The 18,890-nt window shown below is 42.2% G+C and overlaps 1 protein-coding gene across 1 annotated transcript in view; it reads left to right on the forward strand.

Moving 5' to 3' along the window:
* The window catches only part of IFITM10 (interferon induced transmembrane protein 10), a 217,991-nt gene that overhangs the window by 163,001 nt on the left and 36,100 nt on the right, over nucleotides 1-18,890 (forward strand). The window lies entirely within an intron of this gene.

The raw sequence follows: 18,890 nt of genomic DNA on the forward strand, positions 1-18,890 counted from the left end.
AAGATACACAGACTCATTTGTCACACAATTAGCTGTGAAAGGCTATGATTATTGGAAGGATACAATTGACATGAAGTCTATTTGGGGTGCCAAGCCTTGGCGAGTTAAGGGAATGGAAACCTTGTTACCAGCCGTTTTAATTCCAACACAAATGATTTTTCTAAATTACCCCATTCAACAAATCACGTGTCTAGGATTGGCAAAAATTAAAGACATGAATGAACCCAATATTCCTTTCATTGCCCTGTTTGATAATTAGCAAAACTTGACAAATTACACTGAAGAATAGTTCAATAGTATGTCATAGGATGGTACATTTAATTCCACACTTTCAGGTCCTCACAGGTGGTTATTGTAGCCAGTAGACACAAGTGGTTGTCATGCTTTTTTCTTGAATTCCACACCAGGGTTTAAGGCAAACAGACTTGACCCCTGATATTCCCACCCACAACATTCAGGTATTGTTGTCACCTATTTGGTGGGAGAATTGTGTCAACAATGGTTGGAACATTCCACACTGTCTGCAGTAAAACAACACCTTTCTCTTCTGTCCAAAGACATAGACTTATCAGACTTCCTATGGGGTTCTAAGTCTCCATGTTCAAAAAGATTAATTTATGCTACATATAATGAAATTTGAAAATGAAATGAAAACTGCCACACATTTAAGACAAATTGATTAAGATAATTTGGATAAAGTGCTTGCTGTTGTTGATAACAGTATTAATACATTGTCTTCTTTCATTTACAATTTGAATAACATTGTGTCATCTGTAATGATATTTCATGCAAAGCAACATTATCTACATTGTATCATGGGCAAAATCAGCTTAGATCTCTCAGTCAATTTAGCTGGACACTTAAACCCTTAAAATGGCAGAGTTCCTTGATGTTATCTTAATTCCACTTAGCTATTCCTGCCTTTCAATCTGACACATAAACAACGACTCATGGCTAAGAAAGATGCCACATACACAATGCTACATCTAGAGAAGTTAGAACAGCTCCCATTCACTACTGCAGAAAAACATTCTGCTATCTGGTTAATACATGGCCTATTTCAATATTCCAGTTCACAGTTTGCATGAAACATTTACCTGTCGGTATATATGAACCCCTAGGAGGCAGCTTCATTAATGAATTATGGTCACTCCCATTTTCGTATTGTTGTAAAAATGCTAGCAAAAAAGTATTGCTTACTGAAAAGGAATGGGAGTCTTCTGTCGGACTCGATTTCAAACATGTTACAATTCACAGTGCATGTAATGCATCAGTAGCAAAATGTACCTGTTATGTAAAAGGAATACCCTGCAATACTCCCACTAATTACAGTCCTTTTAAATGAAAGTTATTTAATGTTAAGTGATCAAGACTGTTGCAGAATGAAAGCTACGATCCCATATAATTTATGGGTTTCCCTGATAGTGACCAGCTGCAACAACGTTCTCTTTCTTCCCACTCAAGGGAGTATGGATAGCTTGTTGAGGCTTTCCATTCCCACTGTGTGGCTTAGCGTGGCCGTCTTTGAAGCTGGGGAACCAGGTTCGAGTCTGATGAGAGGCTCAACATCATGTGACTCTAGGCAAATCACGTATTCTCCCCATGCCTAAAAACAAACAATTTAATGTGTCCTTCTGTAACGCAAATGATGCGCATGTAGAGCGCTCTGATGCGTTCGGGTCGAGTTCAGGCTATATAAAACTACAAACAAAAATACTTTGAAGGCAGATTTCAACAAGCTTAGCAGATTCAAAACACTATTGTTTCAAAAAGATGTAGCACTTTCAGCAGCATGAGAAATCTTTGAATTACAAGTTACAAGGACATCCAGTGAAATGCAGTCCTTGTTGAACACCAACCTTCCATTACATTTTGACCAATCAGTTCATCATATTTTTAATGCATCAAATACTTCTGGCCTTGCTCACTTTTTTCAAGTTATCGGTCTGGTTTGGTCAGTTCCTTCTAGAAAATCTTTGTAGTAATACCAGCTTTCATTCATTCCCGTTTTTTCCAATATGTTCGGGGGCTTCCCGCTGCTGTTATTCCTCATTTATGGCCTTTTGGTACTATGGTTGCTCCTACGCAATGGATGTTCTGTTTACAAGCCCCCTGGAACTACTACTACTCCAGCTGTGCCATGAGCGCACGCTTCGATTCTTTGGAATCATCATGCTTCAGAAACTGGACCTTGATTGGTCATTTTCATTCCAATCTGCCTGATTTAGCCGAGTACAATCCATGTTTCACTTCCTCAGATGCTCCTTCGAATAGGCACTAGATAGTTGCCTGGCTCTGCGGATGCCGGCTCCTTGTGACAAATACCTGTTGATGAGTCCATTTGCGACCCATTTTTAAAGTAGTCCCTTGGGCCAATGTCTTTTCCAGAATGCAAGCTAAGAGCCACCAATTTCAATGGAGACGAGTGCTTTAGCACATGAATTACTAAATGCTGGCTCTAATAACAAAGATCTGGGTTACCCGGCTCCTTTGTCAGCATTGGCTGATACCAAGGATCATGTCAGGAGATGATGAACTGTGCTGTCGAACAATCATCGTCTGCGGAGATGGAATCCATTCTGGATTAATTGGCTTTTGAACTTGCAAGATACATCATGGATATCTCTGACACACCTTAATTTGACTACCTTTCAAAATTGACATATTTCTTTCTTATTATGATTATAATTCCTTTGTATAACCTGCTTAATAGCAAAGCTTTGGACCTTGTTAGCTTGTGCCTTAAGTTTTATTTAGTTAGTCGTTACGTTAGTGTCTTGACCAAAGGGGGGTGTTGTGAGTTCCCTATGGGGCCCACTGTAGTTCTCTCCTTGTTAGCTGTAGGTTGTAGGCCACTTTTGCTTTGCACACATTAAGAAGTAACATGTTTGTTATTGTGCTTCACTATCATTTTAGAAATAGACTACACATGTTTTGTTATTCAGCTCTTGTGATGGGATTCAGTCTGGACATTTTGTACAAGGTCAAACAACATTGTGCTCTGTTTTTCTCTGTGGTCGGTCACTAACACATTCTAACACATAGACACAATAGAGAGACCCAGCTGCTGTTTTCTAGCATGACATTTCTTATCATATAACCTGAGACTTGCCGTTTTGAAAATAGAGAGAGGTTCTAGCAGAGGAAAGGTCCCGGGATGAGCACACCAGCTCTGCACAATCTGAGATGCAGACCAGCTAACAGCAAATGGCAGCTATGGAGCCCAGCTATAACGCCAGAGATCCCTGAAATATTGTTGTTCTCCCGTATTGAGGTTTGGCTTAGGCAAATGCATCATTCGCCATGATAGGGCTTTTCATTGTAGATAGTTTATTGATAATGCTAATTACTTTGCTCAGTTGCATATGTTTAATAATTGCTGCTCAGGTGCTACATGATAGAGTACTATAGTTTCAATACATATTGTAAACTTTCCTTGTGTCCTTCATTTGTTTATTATGGACATGCATGAGTGAGAGAACAAAAGGTGATGATCTGTTACCACGGTTCCCTGAGGGGACAAGAGTGTTGTGTTCTGGGGTGCCAACTTACCTGTTATTCTGGGATGGTTAGGAGGGCAGGTAATGCACAATGAGCTAGTCTGGATTTGGGCCACCAGGTACTGATGTGGTATGGTGACTCAGTCCCTAGTTGCGGACTTTCTATGATCCAAGGCATAGTTCTGTTTCCAAACAGAATCCCTGCAACAACGGTACCTTTCTAAATATTACTTTTCTTAAATGTTATTAAAAATTCAACTTCAGCATTGAACTTGGTTTTTAATAACTATTAAAAATAGTTGTTTAATTATTTCTCTAGCTAGTCCCACTCTTGATGTACAGTATTAGGATTAGGGTTTTTTAATATGCACTCTGGTATTCTACATAGGACAGCTAGGCTTGCAAAAGTAAAAAATATTTGTGATAGGCTAGACATTGTAGGGACATAGCAATGTAAACATTTCAACCTGTCTAACTGTTAAATACCATGCACCCTGCCTTGTGGACTACAAGGCCTACCTACGTGTCATGTCGGGGTTTCGTTTGACAGTTCGAATTGGAGATTTTATACCGCTGGGTCTGGCTCCAGTGTTAGGCTTGAAGCCATGTTTTACACTGTCACTGTAGTAGATGGCACAATTGGTGCCATAGTCAACTAGTGACACTTAACTTACAGGCCCTGGATATACTTTGTATTAAGAATGTATAAGTAAGTTATATTCACCAATTAGGAATATACCAATTTGACCATGTTTAAATGGGGGATCACAGACACCTTACCACTGGTTAGCATGTTTCAAGTGCACAGAGTTCTAACACAAGCAAAACATAGGGTCTAGCAAGAGGCGAAATATATGTGATGACCATGCAGAAAGGCAGATTTCCTAGCCTTGTGGTCCCAAGCATTTTTAAACCCTGATCCCCCACCCAACACTTATCACCTAGACCATTTAGCTCCGTTGTCTAAAGAAACTTTCCTCTCTCTGCTATCTAGCGTCAAGTCGGGATCCCCTTCTGATCCCTGCCCGGGCCATATCCTGCGAGACATCTTTCTAACTTGCCCTTCCCCTCACCTCACTTTCCTCAATGAGATCCTCAAATCAGGTACCGTCCCCACCTGTCACAAAGCTGCCACCATTATCCCTATCTTAAAAAAACCAGGTGCAGATCCCACAGCGCTTGCAAATTTTCGGCTGATTTCTCTCCTCCCCTATCTAGCCAAAATCTTAGAACGCCTCGTCACTAAAGTCCTCAGCTCTTTCATCGAGGACAGTGGTTACCTTGCACCTTGCCAAGCTGGGTTCCGCCCTCTCCATTCCACTGAAAAAGTGGCTGTATCTGTCTTAGACACACTTAGGGAGGGGCAGGACACGAATCTCCCCCAGGCATTGGTTCTGCTCGATTTGTCGGCCGCCTTCGACGCGGTGGACCATACCATCCTTCTCTCCCGTGTCGAGGCGGCAGGCATCGGAGGCTCTGCCTTGGCCTGGTTAAGATCATTTTTGAGCAATCGCTCACAGGCAGTCAATCTGGCGAACTTCTCCTCCCAGGCTCGCAAGGTTCAATGTGGCGTCCCCCAGGGATCTTCTCTCTCCCCCTTTTTTTTAATTTATATATCTTTCCCCTCATCTCTGCACTGCAGGGGATGGAGGTCACGGTGTTTAATTACGCCGATGACCTCCAGCTCATTTTTAATCTCTCTGATTCCCCTGACTCTATTCTTAATTTCCAATCAGTGATGGTCTTTGTCAGGGATTGGATGAGCTTTAACCATCTTAAGCTCAACCCTGACAAGACCGAGCTTCTTCTCACTGGTGGTAAACTCAACCCCTGGTCTCCTTCTTTATGGCCCCCCTCTCTTGGTCCCTCCCCTTCCCCTTCTTCCTCTGTTAAGACCTTGGGGATCACTCTTAACCATCAACTCACTCTACACTCCCAGATCAGCACGATGGTTTCTTCTTGTTTTATTACCTTGCGTACTATTCGGAAGGTCTCACGTTTTTTTTCTCTCTCAGCCCTCAAACGGATCACGATGGCTATGGTTCTCTCTCGTTTAGATTACGGGAATGTCCTGTACAATGGCGCCCCTGCATACTCCATCCGACGGCTTCAATTGGTGCAGAACCAAGCCGCCCGCCTGGTACATAGCTTACCCAAATCACATCACACCACTCCCCTCTTAAGATCCCTCCATTGGCTGCCTATTAGAGAAAGGGCCCTTTTTAAAATGGGATGTATGACGTTCCAGGCCCTCGCGGGAACAGCGCCTTCTTTCATTAGATCCAAAATCGTACCCTATATCCCTAGCAGGCAATTGCGTTCCTCTTCTTTGTCCCTTTTGGTGGTGCCCAGGTTCAAGAAGAGTAGAATGGGAGGCTCTAAGTTCTCCGCCCTGGCGCCGCAATTTTGGAACTCTCTTCCTCTCCTTATGAGATCTACATCATCTTATCTGAAGTTCCGCAGCACCCTAAAAACCCATTTGTTTTCACACGCTTTTAAAATCTAACCCCTCCCTCCCACCCAGGAACCATTCTCTTTCCTCAACAGCGCCATGAAACCGCCTGGTGTATGAGCGCTTAAAAAATATTTTTAAATTCAAATTCAAAATTCAAAATTCAAGAGGTCAAGTATTGCATTGGAATTTTCATCTAGCTATGACTGCATGATGAACATTGCATCAAGATTGTGGTCTGTTGTAGGTTTAATATTTGATTACACTTTTCATTTTCTTGTCTTGAGTGTGAAAGCATGCATTAGAGGTACTTGTATTATGTGTATCTGCTGAGGTTGTCCAATTGCACTGTTTTGTTATTAATTAGGTTGTCTGGATTACAACCACTCTGGTGTAATCCAGACAATATTTTTATGTTCAATGTGGAATGGAAAAGTATTTTTACTGTAGAAATATTGTAGGGAAAAGATGTGTATAATAGCCATTAAGAGAATGGAGTAAAGGTGATCCTGTCAGCGGTGTTCTAATTTGGCATCTGCACCAGATGTCATGCAATATGGCAATTTTAGTAGAAAATTGACTGGATTTTAAATGGCATGCAATGTGATGTTTGGGATTTAATGGCTTGATTCTAGCTTGCAGTGGGGTTAATGTTTAATTTGAGACCTTTTGTATAGAAATTATAACTGTTTAATATAGAGGCTTTAGTGTGATAATAAAACATCAGATACTTATGAAACGTAGTATGTTGATGATTATTCCCTTCAATGTAGAACATGCTGTCTAGCAAGACAATTGTAGAGTACCAATGACAATGGTTGCAGTACGTTTGGAATATGTAATGATTCCTAGTTATTTTCTGCGTGATTTATGGTTGCATAATGGTCAGTATTGTCTTGCTTAATTTCGTGCTGTTTAGATGGTCAAGGTGTTTGGATTCATTCATTTGTACATGTAGCAGTCATTCAAAAGTGAGTAAATAAGAACTCAGGTAACTAGTTTAGACATTCTGGTCTATCTTCTTGTGCTTTAAAGCGTATCCCTTTTCTATGTTGTTGGTATTGCAGGAGTATACTAGACCAGTCAGGGGGGCATGATTACTGAAGCCTTGAGGGATAGCAGTTGTTTTGAATGGAATTTCGGAGCTTGCGTTCCAAGGAAATGTAACCTGTTTGTTCCAGGCCCAGATTCCAGGGGTGTTCAGCTCGATAAGGACAAAAGTATAATGTGACAGGCTCCTCTTTTTGTAGTCTCCCTATCCGAAGAGAGATTGCTCTGAAGACGTTACCCTCCAAACCCTCCTTGTTACTGCTCTGGGCCATGTCAGAGGTGGAGCTGGTAATAACGGCTGATGTCCAGGGTCAGGTTAGAAATGGAAGAACATTGTCATGGACGTCAAGTCACCAAAATGTCTGAGGTAGCGGAAGTGACATCACATGTCATTTGACCTTTACTTTCCCAAAAACACACATGCCTACACATACACTCACACATTCACACATACACACACTCTCTTACATATGCACACTTCCACCCGCAACCATGCACAGAACATACATTTAAAAGCATTTTTTACTTACCTCGGCTACCAGATAGGGTCATATTCCAGCTAACTGTACTCCATTTTTATACTACACTAATAGTGAATAATATGATTTTTTGTACTATTAGCGTAATCAAAAAACTAACTGAAAACAAGGAAAGTGGTGCCTCAACCAACACCCATAAGGGCGAGCTGACCCAGTGTTCCTGGCACTGCCTTTGCCACCTCTGAGGTCAGGGGTCGCAAGGACAATGCCAGGGGTCGAAAATGGCAAGTCAGGGGTTGCATTGAGACCCCGAGTGACCCCTAAATGATGCCCATAAACACGATTTGTTTCAGGCAAGCCCAACAGTGAGTTATCCATTTCACAGTAAGATGTCTCCCAAGGATTCACTTTTAACGATCTTTGCTTATGGGATAAATTCCCCCCGCCACACGATATAAGAATTTTGCAAGTCACTGAGGAGCTCCATGACTGTATAGAGGAACAAGGCCAAAGGCTGAGTTGATTTATCAGCTTATGGCATGTCAAAGTGACTTCCAGTATTCTCCTTTTTTTGTCCTCATTCATAAATAATGAACTTTATAGAGAGGTATGAGCTCTTATTGAGTCTTGGCGTGCGGACGGAAGAGCGGCATTGATCACTCAAGGGAGGAGGTCCCATCCATCTCCATATCTCATTCAGAAGACGACCTCTTGGAAACCTGGCGGACTGAGTTTTTTTTTTTAGCGACCTGGGGGTAACACCTCCTCGCTCATTTCTTAAACATTGGACCGTTGATAATGGAATCTAATAATTTTTTATAAAATTTCATTTACTTGCAGTATCCTTATCATGTACTTTATTTGTTATAATACATGGTCACATTATTACCTTTCCCACATACCACTTCACTTCTTGGGGCATAGCTCTTTCATATGCACAAGAAAGCATGTAGGCAAGCATGAATAATAAAAATGTAATCTCTAGTGCCCCTTGCCCACAAACTACATGAATCCTTGGTGCGAGCATGCTTGCAAACATAAAGAATAAAAACAGAATGTCTAGGGCAAAATTAAACACATCAAAAAAGCTGTTTGTTGCAAATAAATATTGGAATCAATTTAATACAAGTCTTTTTTTTAAAGACGCAGTAGTTTGGATTGTGTAAAAAAATGCAGAAAGGTTCTTACGTGTCTATAATTACCTAAAAGGCACAAAAGATACACATATTGCCATAAATATCTTCTTTCCGCTTGTTACTATACAGCGAGAAAACAGAGCAGAAGAAAAGCAACTTTTTGTTTTGTTCCTAAAAGAGGTGCATTTAATTATGCTCCCTGACCTGCCTTTCCCCTGGGGTGTGGCTGAAAGGATTGTGACGTCAGAATTCAACTGTAATAGGTTATTGCAGTTGAGTGTTGATGCAATTTCTTTATAATAGGTGACTGGGTTTGTTACAAGTCACTGGTTATAAAGAAATTAGAGAAGGGTCTTTATATATGGATTGCAGGCTCCACCGTATTATATTTAGAGAATTGTGTTAGCTAATCAAGCCTTTGGTAAGTCTCACTAAAGGAGGACCTGCAAGGATAATCATAATATCACACAGCTTATGTTTTACCTTCAGTGAATTAATGCTTTAATAATCAAGTTCCTGTTAACAAAATAATTCACAGAATCAGCCAATATATACAGAAAGAGATTCATACATATAATAGAACAGATCAATGTTGTGGTCTACAGTTATTGGGTCATTTAGGAAAACTTTTTACTTCATTTTGTCATAACACTTTAGTATTTTGTCATGTTATACATCAACCACATTTGAAAAGTTCAATGACCGGGGCACTGAGAGGCTTGGGTTCTTTATAGGTGCCTGGCTTAACAAATATTGTATTGGGATTTTTGTTTTGAAAACAAATGCATGGGTTGTGTAAGTATTTTTATGTGATCTCAATGTGGTTTGTGCACACTTTGTCAATGGCCTCCTTAGGGAACATTGACCCAAAACATTTTGCTTTTTCCTCCTAGTCTTTGCCGACTTGCATAACCTTAGGAATCTGGGCCCCCTTCTCCCTGTACGGCAGAAGGAAGGTGTTTGTGAAGGCCTCGCTCACATTGTGTTGGGGGTGCGTGTACGATGGGTTCTGGGTGCCGTACCTCTGTGCGCCCTGTAAAAAGATACACCACATACCTGGGACAGGTACGGCACTGGCTAATGGTGGGACGTAGCACTGAATGTGCCACCCACCGCATAGCCATCAACCCTATCTGATGTCTGCAATGACAGGCCTGTGGGGCACTTTTGCACCCCTACCTAGGTTGACATCACTTACCAACCATGCGTGGGTCATCCCATACCATGAGGGCACCCCCATGGAAGCCCGGACAGGCACCAAAGGGGGTGGTAGGCTGAAGGCTGGACGGGCCTGTAACACCCTTCCATATAAATAAATTGATGTAGGGACTTAAAATAAAACCCCATAGGAAATATTGTTAAAATAAATGTATTTAGGCTTTAAACATATATATATATATACTAGCAGCCCATCCCGACGTTGTCCAGGGCAGAAGGGGGCTGGGGGCAGCACCGCTGCAGGAGACGCTCAGCAGAGTGGCCAGCAGCAGGACCAGCAGGAGCGTCAAGTCTGTGTCTGTTTTCCTTAGGGAACCCTTTGCGTGGCGTCGTGAAGGCTGTGACGTATGTAATAGCAATAGGCGGGCCATGTTCCTACGTAACGCGTCTTGTTGATGGAAGCCACGCGTTTGATGGAAGCCGCGCCCCTTATACGGCGTAGCTACAGAACTGATGCGCCGAGTGTGTCTGCCTGAAGTGAATACACATCAACTTCTACATTCATGGCATATGTGATTGTTTTTTCCGTTTACTTACACATGGCGACGTCCCTCAAACCCCCACCCATGCTGTTTATGTCACATCCCTCAGTAAGTTACACCCGCCCACGCCCTTTATGTGCCCACCGTCACTATCGCTTACTTCTATAGATGCTATAATGTTGCAGCGAGTTTCTGTCTTCATGCAGCGAGTTTCTGTGTTACTGAACTCGCGGTGTTTTGTGTGTGCCTGCTGCGCTCTGTGTGCCTGAAGCTCGCAGCCCCTGGAAGCGAGTGACGTTGTATGGGCCATGCCCCTCTGCCAATGTTGCCGCCCACAGGTTTAGTTTGACACGCCCATGCTACTCCCTAACAGCAGAAGAACGCCCACAAGGAACTACTTTACCCCAAATATTGTTTTCACTTTGTAATGTATATGTTGCCCAAATGTATAGCCTATGTCCATCTCCTGGACCTCCCCTTTCCAACGCTGTATTGGGTGTTGTGATTGGTGGTGTACTTTTCGAGTTTACCTGGCTCAAAGGACACAGTTCTCTCTTTATAATAGTAGTATAGATATATATATATAAGCTCATTAAGATATGAGTAGCTGAAAAGTTTGGGACAAATATCCAGTAGAGGTAACTCAATGGCAAGAGGGCAAGAATAGGTCATTTGGGCAACCTTGAAGGTTGCCATTGCCGATCCACGGCAAGATTACACTCTTTCGAACTAATTGTTTGAATATATCTGATAAACAGAAATGGTATTCATATTTATGTTGTTAATTGTAAGCAATGTACCTATGTAACCGAGAGTTCTATATTTATAGAATGAAGTGGACAATGTTCCAAGATGGCGTGCACAATTTTGTGGGTCACGTCCTGTCCTATGTTTGTTTCCATGACCAAAGAGTTACAAATGGCGCCGCGATGTGTGTTATGCTTAGACACAGAAGAAGGGAATTACCGAAAGGCGTCTGTCGATTTAATAAAGAACACTGCTGTGCAAAGTATCCCGTGAGTGCTGTTTCTCTTTTCCTGGTGAATGGGAGAAGAATCGAAGCGAAAATATAAGACGCGTTGCACCAACGCGTAACAGCACCCGTCTGGGGAGTGACTCGCTACTTGGTGCTTCAGGAGCGTAAATGTTTTGAGCGAGTGCACCGCCTCAACCGATACCAACAGAGGACGGACATCCGAACCGGAAGAAGGGGAAAACGAAGAGAGACCCCACTGAGCGCAAGGGCTGAAAGCAGAAAAGCGGGTAAGCCCTCTTTAAATTCTTATATGCGCTCTTACGAAGAGCGGTTGGAGGCAAGACGAGGGATCCAGGCACAGCGGTAGTGTTCGAAGGTGGTGAGGCACGGGACCGTAGCACACCCCTTATGACAGAATAATGTTCAGCGTAACAGAGCGCAGAGAAGCGGCGGCTGGAATGTTTCAAAACAAAAATCCAGACATCACGCTACCACCTATAAGAACAACAAAGGAGGCACCAAACACCTTGGTTAACCAATACACAAAATTAGAGAGACTATACGAGCGAGAAACGAGAAAATGGTGGGAGGGCACCTCACTCCAAAGTTATATTGAAGTTCAGAGAGTGCAGCGGGGTCTAAGGATCTACACCATTCCCGCATATGAGAATCCAGACCCTCTCTTACTTGAAGCCTGGGCGAGACATACGGCTCTAGCATGTAAAGGCATGTTAGAAATACTTGTCCAATTCGCATGGAGGGACCGAGAAAAAACTCTTAAAGAAATTGAAGCTCTGGAGGAAGAACTAAAACAAAACACTGACAAAGAGCAACAAGAACAGCTAAGAGCCCCAATGAAGAAACGCCTTGAGAAATACGAAAACAAAATCAAAACGCGAAAACAAGAGAAATTTGATCGCGACGAGAGGGACTATGCGATGGGAAGGGTCCTAACCTTCGCTAAAAAATATGACCAAACACGAAAGGAGATGAGTGGTCCTGAAAAAACATCAAGAAATGAACCCCAGACAAGAGTGGAGACCTCAGAGTCTGAGGTAACGGAGGAAGAACTGAGTGGAGAAGACGTGGCAGGCCCTGCGAGAAGAGTGCCAAAAACTCCTTTTCATCAGGAGTTCAATATCATCCGCCAAAGCTGGCTAAGGGGCGGGAAGAACAAACCCCCAGAGGAAGGAGGCAAACCAGACGCGGCGGGTGGAAAAGGAAGAGCAAAAGCGAGTCAGACATCCAGGGTAACAAGAAGCAAAAGTGGGTCGAGATGGTAGCAAGCAGCGATCACCATCTCATAATTATAAATCTCTCGCACAAGAAACTAACAGCCACTGAGTAGTCGGTTCTGAAACTGGGTCTGACGTTCTGCCCCAACCACCGCCTAGAATATACACAAACAAGAATTGACTTATTCAAGTTCATACGAAAATTGAAGCTGTACAAGTTTCACAAAATTAAACCTACAACTAAGGAAGCCAAAACCATAAAATCTAATTGGAAAGGCACGGATTTATTAAGTGTCAATGATCTAACATCCTTTGAGATACTGGAGGATTTACGAAAAGAGAGTGCCATGGAAATTATTCCATCTGCAACCACACCAACACAACGAGTAAGAAACACGGAAGTTGTACAAGAAGCACTATCCAGTGGTCTAAAGCTGCCATCGAAATTTGTACCACAAATGCCCATAGACTCTATAGATACTTTCTCTGACTCAATCATTAAAGATCTGATCAAGTTCAGGGAGAATAAACCAACGAAACAAAGCCACGACAATCTGACACCAGCACAGAGAGAAGCTGTCAGGGGCTTAGAAGAGGATACAACAATCATTTGCAAACCTTCTGATAAAGGAGGCAATGTTGTCATCCTCACTAGAGAACAATATGTAGGAGAGGCGATACGACAACTTAATGATCGTGGATGCTATGAATTGACAACCAGGACTCGATACAATGACAGTATCAAAGAATTACATGAACTTTTAACGAAATGGCATGGCAAATCAATGCTGGACTTGGACGAATATTTGTTCCTAAGAGTAACCAACCCTGTACTACCAACATTCTACCACCTACCTAAGGTACACAAAGATATGAAACAACCCCCCGGACGACCAATCGTCCCTTCAATCGGTAGGTTGACTGAGAACCTTTCCAGATATCTGGATCATTTTCTTTTTGAGGAAGTCCTGAAATTAAAATCCTATATCAGAGATACAACAGATTTCATTGAGCACGTAGAGAAACTGGACTGGCAAGCCACTTACTGTTTGATCACTATGGACATAACCAGTCTTTACACCTGTATCGACCACGTACAAGGCTTGTCTGCAGTGGAATATTTTCTAAGAAAAAGACAGTTGAAATTCGCAACACACAACAAAATGTTGTTGGAACTGATCCAATACTGTCTCTATAATAATATCTTTCTCTTTCTGGGGGAGCTATTCAGACAAGTCTCTGGTATGGCCATGGGCTCCTGCTTCGCCCCCAGCTACGCAAATTTATTCGTAGGCTGGTGGGAGGAGCAGGTAGCCTGGGCACCAGAGAATCAATTTTGGACAGAAAAGATCATTTCGTGGTATAGATATATTGACGATCTAATTTTGGTATGGAATGGCTCAGTTCAGGAGGGGGAGGACTACATCAGGTTTCTAAATCTGAACAATAATAATTTAAGATTCACTGGACAGGTTAGTTTGGTGGCAGCAAACTACCTAGATCTTCAAATTAAAATTCAAGGAAATAAGATAAACTGTTGCCTTTATAGAAAGCCTACAGCGGGCAACAGTACCCTGCATGCCTTGAGCAGCCACCCCCGCAGATTTGTCAACAGTATACCATACGGCGAGTTTCTCAGACTTAAACGCAATTGCACAATGAAATCTGACTTTGATTTAGCAGCCAAGGACAGCCTTAATAGATTTTTAGCAAGGGGTTACAATGCGAAATTGCTCACAACTACTCTCCAGAAGGTATCTGAGATACCAAGAGAGAATCTTTTCAAGAAAAGAGACAAAAAAGTTGATGATGGAAGATTTTGCATGATAACCACATTTTCATCAGATACTGACTGGCTTAGAGGGACTATAAAAAAACACTGGAATATTTTAAAGACCATGGCGGCCTAGACGGGGGAGGCAAGATGGCGGCCTAGACGCTAGGCTGACTGCAGCACTCTACTGAGCTCCGATACTGATGACGAGGATTAACTGAAACACTCTGCAGAGGGTTCTACATGGAGCGCAAAGAAATGCTAACACGACATCAGAGAGAAGGGCTGAAGTAGGAGAGGTAAAAGTCACCACAGCAGAGAAGGAGAAGGTTGTCGATATCCTTACTGGTTAATAGCGGAAAAACCCTGAGCGTCATGAAAAGAAAGCTGCCAGCTGAATTGTAACTGACACTTCTGAATGGAAAGCTGTGAGCGAGATACAGTTGAAAGATACAGTTGCAATATCTAGCTGGAACTCTGGGCGCCGTGAAAAGGAAAAGCGCCGCTTGTTGAAATGAAATGTAACTGATACTTTTCAGCGTGATACAGTTGCAAGTAGGAAAGCTCCCGGCTCCGTGAGAAGGAAAGCGCCGTCTAATAACTTATAATTGACACTTTTGCAGCTTCCTTTGGTAGATACAGTTGCGAGCTGGAAGCTCTAGTGGGAAAGTGAGAAAGCTCCCGGCGCTGTGAAAAAGCCGCCTGCTGAAATGAAATGTAACTGATACTTTCCAGCCCAAAGCGTGATACAGTTGAAAGATACAGTTGCAAGATCTAGCGGGAACTCTGGGCGCCGTGAAAAGGAAAAGCGCCGCTGGTTGAAATGAAATGTAACTGATACTTTTTAGCGTGATACAGTTGCAAGTAGGAAGCTTTAGCGGGAAAGCTCGCGACGCCGTGAGAAGGAAAGCGCCGACTTCTAACTTACAATTGACACTTCAAAAGTAAGATACTGTTGCAGCTTCCTTTGGTAAAACACACTAATAATGAGATACTGTTACAACGTACTGAACACTTTCAAACGCTGCGAAATACTCGATACACTCACCCTTTGGTGGAACCCGGCTCCTATGCGCGGTGGCGTTTCCTGGGAAACAGTGTGTACACAGACAGCAGCAGCAGCTCTACGGAAGCCGAGTCAGCTCCAGGAATTAACGTGGCAAAACGCCAGCTCCTCTCTGGGCGGTTCTGCTTGGTGTTTGGGGAAGGTTTTGCGAAGCAAGACGCCAGGGGGGAAAGACACAGAGATGCCGCCGCCAAAAAATGCCTCAGCTGCAGCCACCAGAGCCAGGATTGCAAAAGCGGCGAGGGTGCTGCGAAAGGAGGCAGAGAGACAGCAGCGAGAAGGGCTGAAGGAGGATGAAGACCAGCTACAGGTAAAGATGGCAAAATCTAAAAAACAAGTAATTACAACTGGCTCTCCCTCGGGGTCATCAAGACAGGAAATCTTAGCGACCCGTAGAAGAATAAACAGCGTAGGAGGGAAAACTGTGCATGACTTAATGTTTAGAAAGACCCCAAATCAGAATAATTTGCAACTAGAGGCTGATCTTGAAACCGAGACTGTATTTACTCCAATACTGAATGGGGATCAGAGTCTTGCAATTGAGGGACAGCAGAATGCCATTTCTGATCCTGAGGAGGGAACATCCAATACTCTTACTAACCCTGAAAATCCTGAAAATCCTGAGAACATAGCAATTAATGACGCTCAGAATGTGGAGATTCCCAATATAATAAGTATCACAAATGACGAGGTTTTAAAAATCAACTTAACTGACCAGCCTAAAGTAATAATACTGGAGGAAGAAAAGCAGGTTGGAGCTGACCGGGCAATGTCATTCTCGGGGCCTGGGGGTAATATTCTAGGAATGCAAAATGAACTGACTAGCTCTGTGTCTGAGGAGTCTCTTCCTATAATAAATAACAACCGGATTGTACCTAACGTAATAGTGACAACTCCAGCTCTAGGTAAAACAACTACTACTGCGGAGGAGATATCTAGTGCACCAAGTGCAACTAAAGAGATCAATGAACCGACTTCAAATAACACTTTACAATTGCTCACACAACCGGGACAGGTGCAAGAAGGGGAAAAAGACCTCACGGAGTTCTATTCTTTTTCCGATGATACTGAAGAGGCTGGAGCTGACAATTTAGGAGAATGGTCTGAGAGCTATGAATCGTCTGAAGATGAATCAGAAATAAATATATATTCCTCAGAAGACAGTTTTGATGAGGGGAGACAGATATCAAACACTGTGAAAACTAAGTCCAAAGGCAATACAAAACCTATGTTAAAGAAAGTAACAGCAGGCCAACTGGAATATAATAAGGCTCCTGCATCAGACATCCCAGGTGATTCAGAAGTAACCCCCTCTGCACTAGAGACCATCCTCCAGGCTATAGCAGCCCACAGAGAAGAGACGGCCCAGGATAGCAAAAGATCTCGTATAGCCTTGCGTAAAATGCAGGGGGTTGTAAAGAAATTATCCAAGACATGCACAAGGATTGGAGAGCGGGTAACTGAGATGGAACAAAGGGTAATGGCAGCAGAGAAAGATTCTTCCGAAAACTGTGAGAAAATTAAATTACAGGAAGCAGAACTGGTGGATATCAAATGGAAGCTCGAGGAATTCGAAAATAGGCAACGCCGCAATAATCTTCGCATTCTGGGAATTCCAGAGAAAGTTGAGGGAGAGAACATACGAGCTTTCATTATTAAACTTTTTAGTGAAGCAATGCCTGAACTACAGAGCTGGAATTGGGAAGCTGAAATCCAAAGGGTACATCGTTTCCCTTTTAATCTTCCACCGAAACCAGGACCATATCCAAGAGCCGTTCTAGTGTACTTTGGTAATTTTTTACTAAGGCAGGCGATAGCAGATAAAGCAAGACCAGACCGGAAGATAGCTTGTAATGGTTTTTCTTTCTTTGTGAGACCTGATTTTTGCCATGCAACCGTCGAAAGACGATGGAGGTTGCGAATGCTTATTAAATCATTTCAAGAGAAGGGTGCTCAGGTCTACTTGAACAACCCGGCAACTCTCAAGGTTGTCCACCATGGTCAGACTAAGTTTTTTCAGTCAGAGATAAAGGCAAAAGCATATTTAGACGAGATGTCGTAGAATATAACTCATCTGGACTATAACACTCTAACAATTGATAGGGAGAATGTCTCCATCTTCATGTTCTGACATTATCTTTTGATGGGCGAATTAAAGACGCTTCTCTTTGGGGAGATAGTATATAAAGTAGGAAATGTTTAATCTAAGGATGTATGATATAGACTGTATATAAGGGTTTTTCTTATTTCTTTTTCTTTGTTTTTTGAGAAATAATATGATATAATATGATATACTTGAATGTGATGTAGAATCCTCGTAAGAATACTTAGTTTTATTTCTTTTCTTTATGTTACATTGGTAGCTCAGTAGAAGTGCAGCAACTTCATCACACAGACTCTGGGTGAGTCTGAAAGCCTCAGCAAGAAGGGAGGAAGCGGAGAAGGGGTGGGTAAGAGGGAGGGACGACGCAGAGGGAGAGGGGAAGGGAAGGGGAAAATGGAAAAAAGGGGGAAAAAATCAGGCATAATAGCAGGAACAGAGTTAATTTTGGAAAACATAAAGCAGGGTGTGTATATGAAGTATGATTTGAGCAATACTAATCGACAAAGCTACCATATCAATAATGGGTAAACTTAATATACAAACCTGGAATATAGGAGGATTACTGACTGGAGATAAAAGAGTACGACTTGAAGAATTATTAAAACTATACCCCGTAGACATTTTATGTCTACAGGAAACCCATATTCCATGGAACAAAAGAGCATTATTAAGACTGAGGGGATACCATCTGATAGTAGCTTCAACTCAAACGACAAATATAAGGGGGGTTGCAATATTGGCCAAGAGTTGTTATGGACAAGGAATACGCTGCGCATCAGATCCATATGGAAGATGGGCAATTGCCAAATTAGCTAACGGTATTACGATATGCACTGTTTATGGATCCAACCAGGATGATCCTATAACTTTTGAAAAATTGGAAACCGAATTAGCCATTTGGCAAGGGCCATTCATTTTTTGCGGTGATCTGAACATTTCCTTAATACCATCCTTGCCGTCGCAGGTAACTGGATTAAAATATAGTGGTCGGAAACCAAAGGTTTATCAGGCTATTAGTAATTTAATTTGTAGCCTAGGGCTGACTGATATTTGGATGCAAAATAACCCAACAGACTCTGGCTACACGTATTACTCACATCCCCATCAAAAATATGTACGGATAGATTACATTTTTACATCAAAAGATTTAACTCCCTCTTCGCAAATAAAGAAACTTTCGAAAACACTATCAGATCATAATCCCTTAGTATTATCAATTAATTACCAAACTAATTATAGTCAAAAAACTACATGGTCCTTCGATAGGAAATTACTATGCAACCAAGAATATATTGATTTTATTAAAGCTTGGACTGAAGAATTTTTTAGCATGAATCGATTTAGTGCTTCAAGGAATACTGTTTGGGATACTTATAAAGCCGCTCTAAGGGGAGAAACTATTAAGTACCAAACTAAAA

This window comes from Lissotriton helveticus, chromosome 3_1, assembly GCF_964261635.1.
Source record: "Lissotriton helveticus chromosome 3_1, aLisHel1.1, whole genome shotgun sequence".
In the NCBI taxonomy this organism is placed as follows: Eukaryota; Metazoa; Chordata; class Amphibia; order Caudata; family Salamandridae; genus Lissotriton; species Lissotriton helveticus.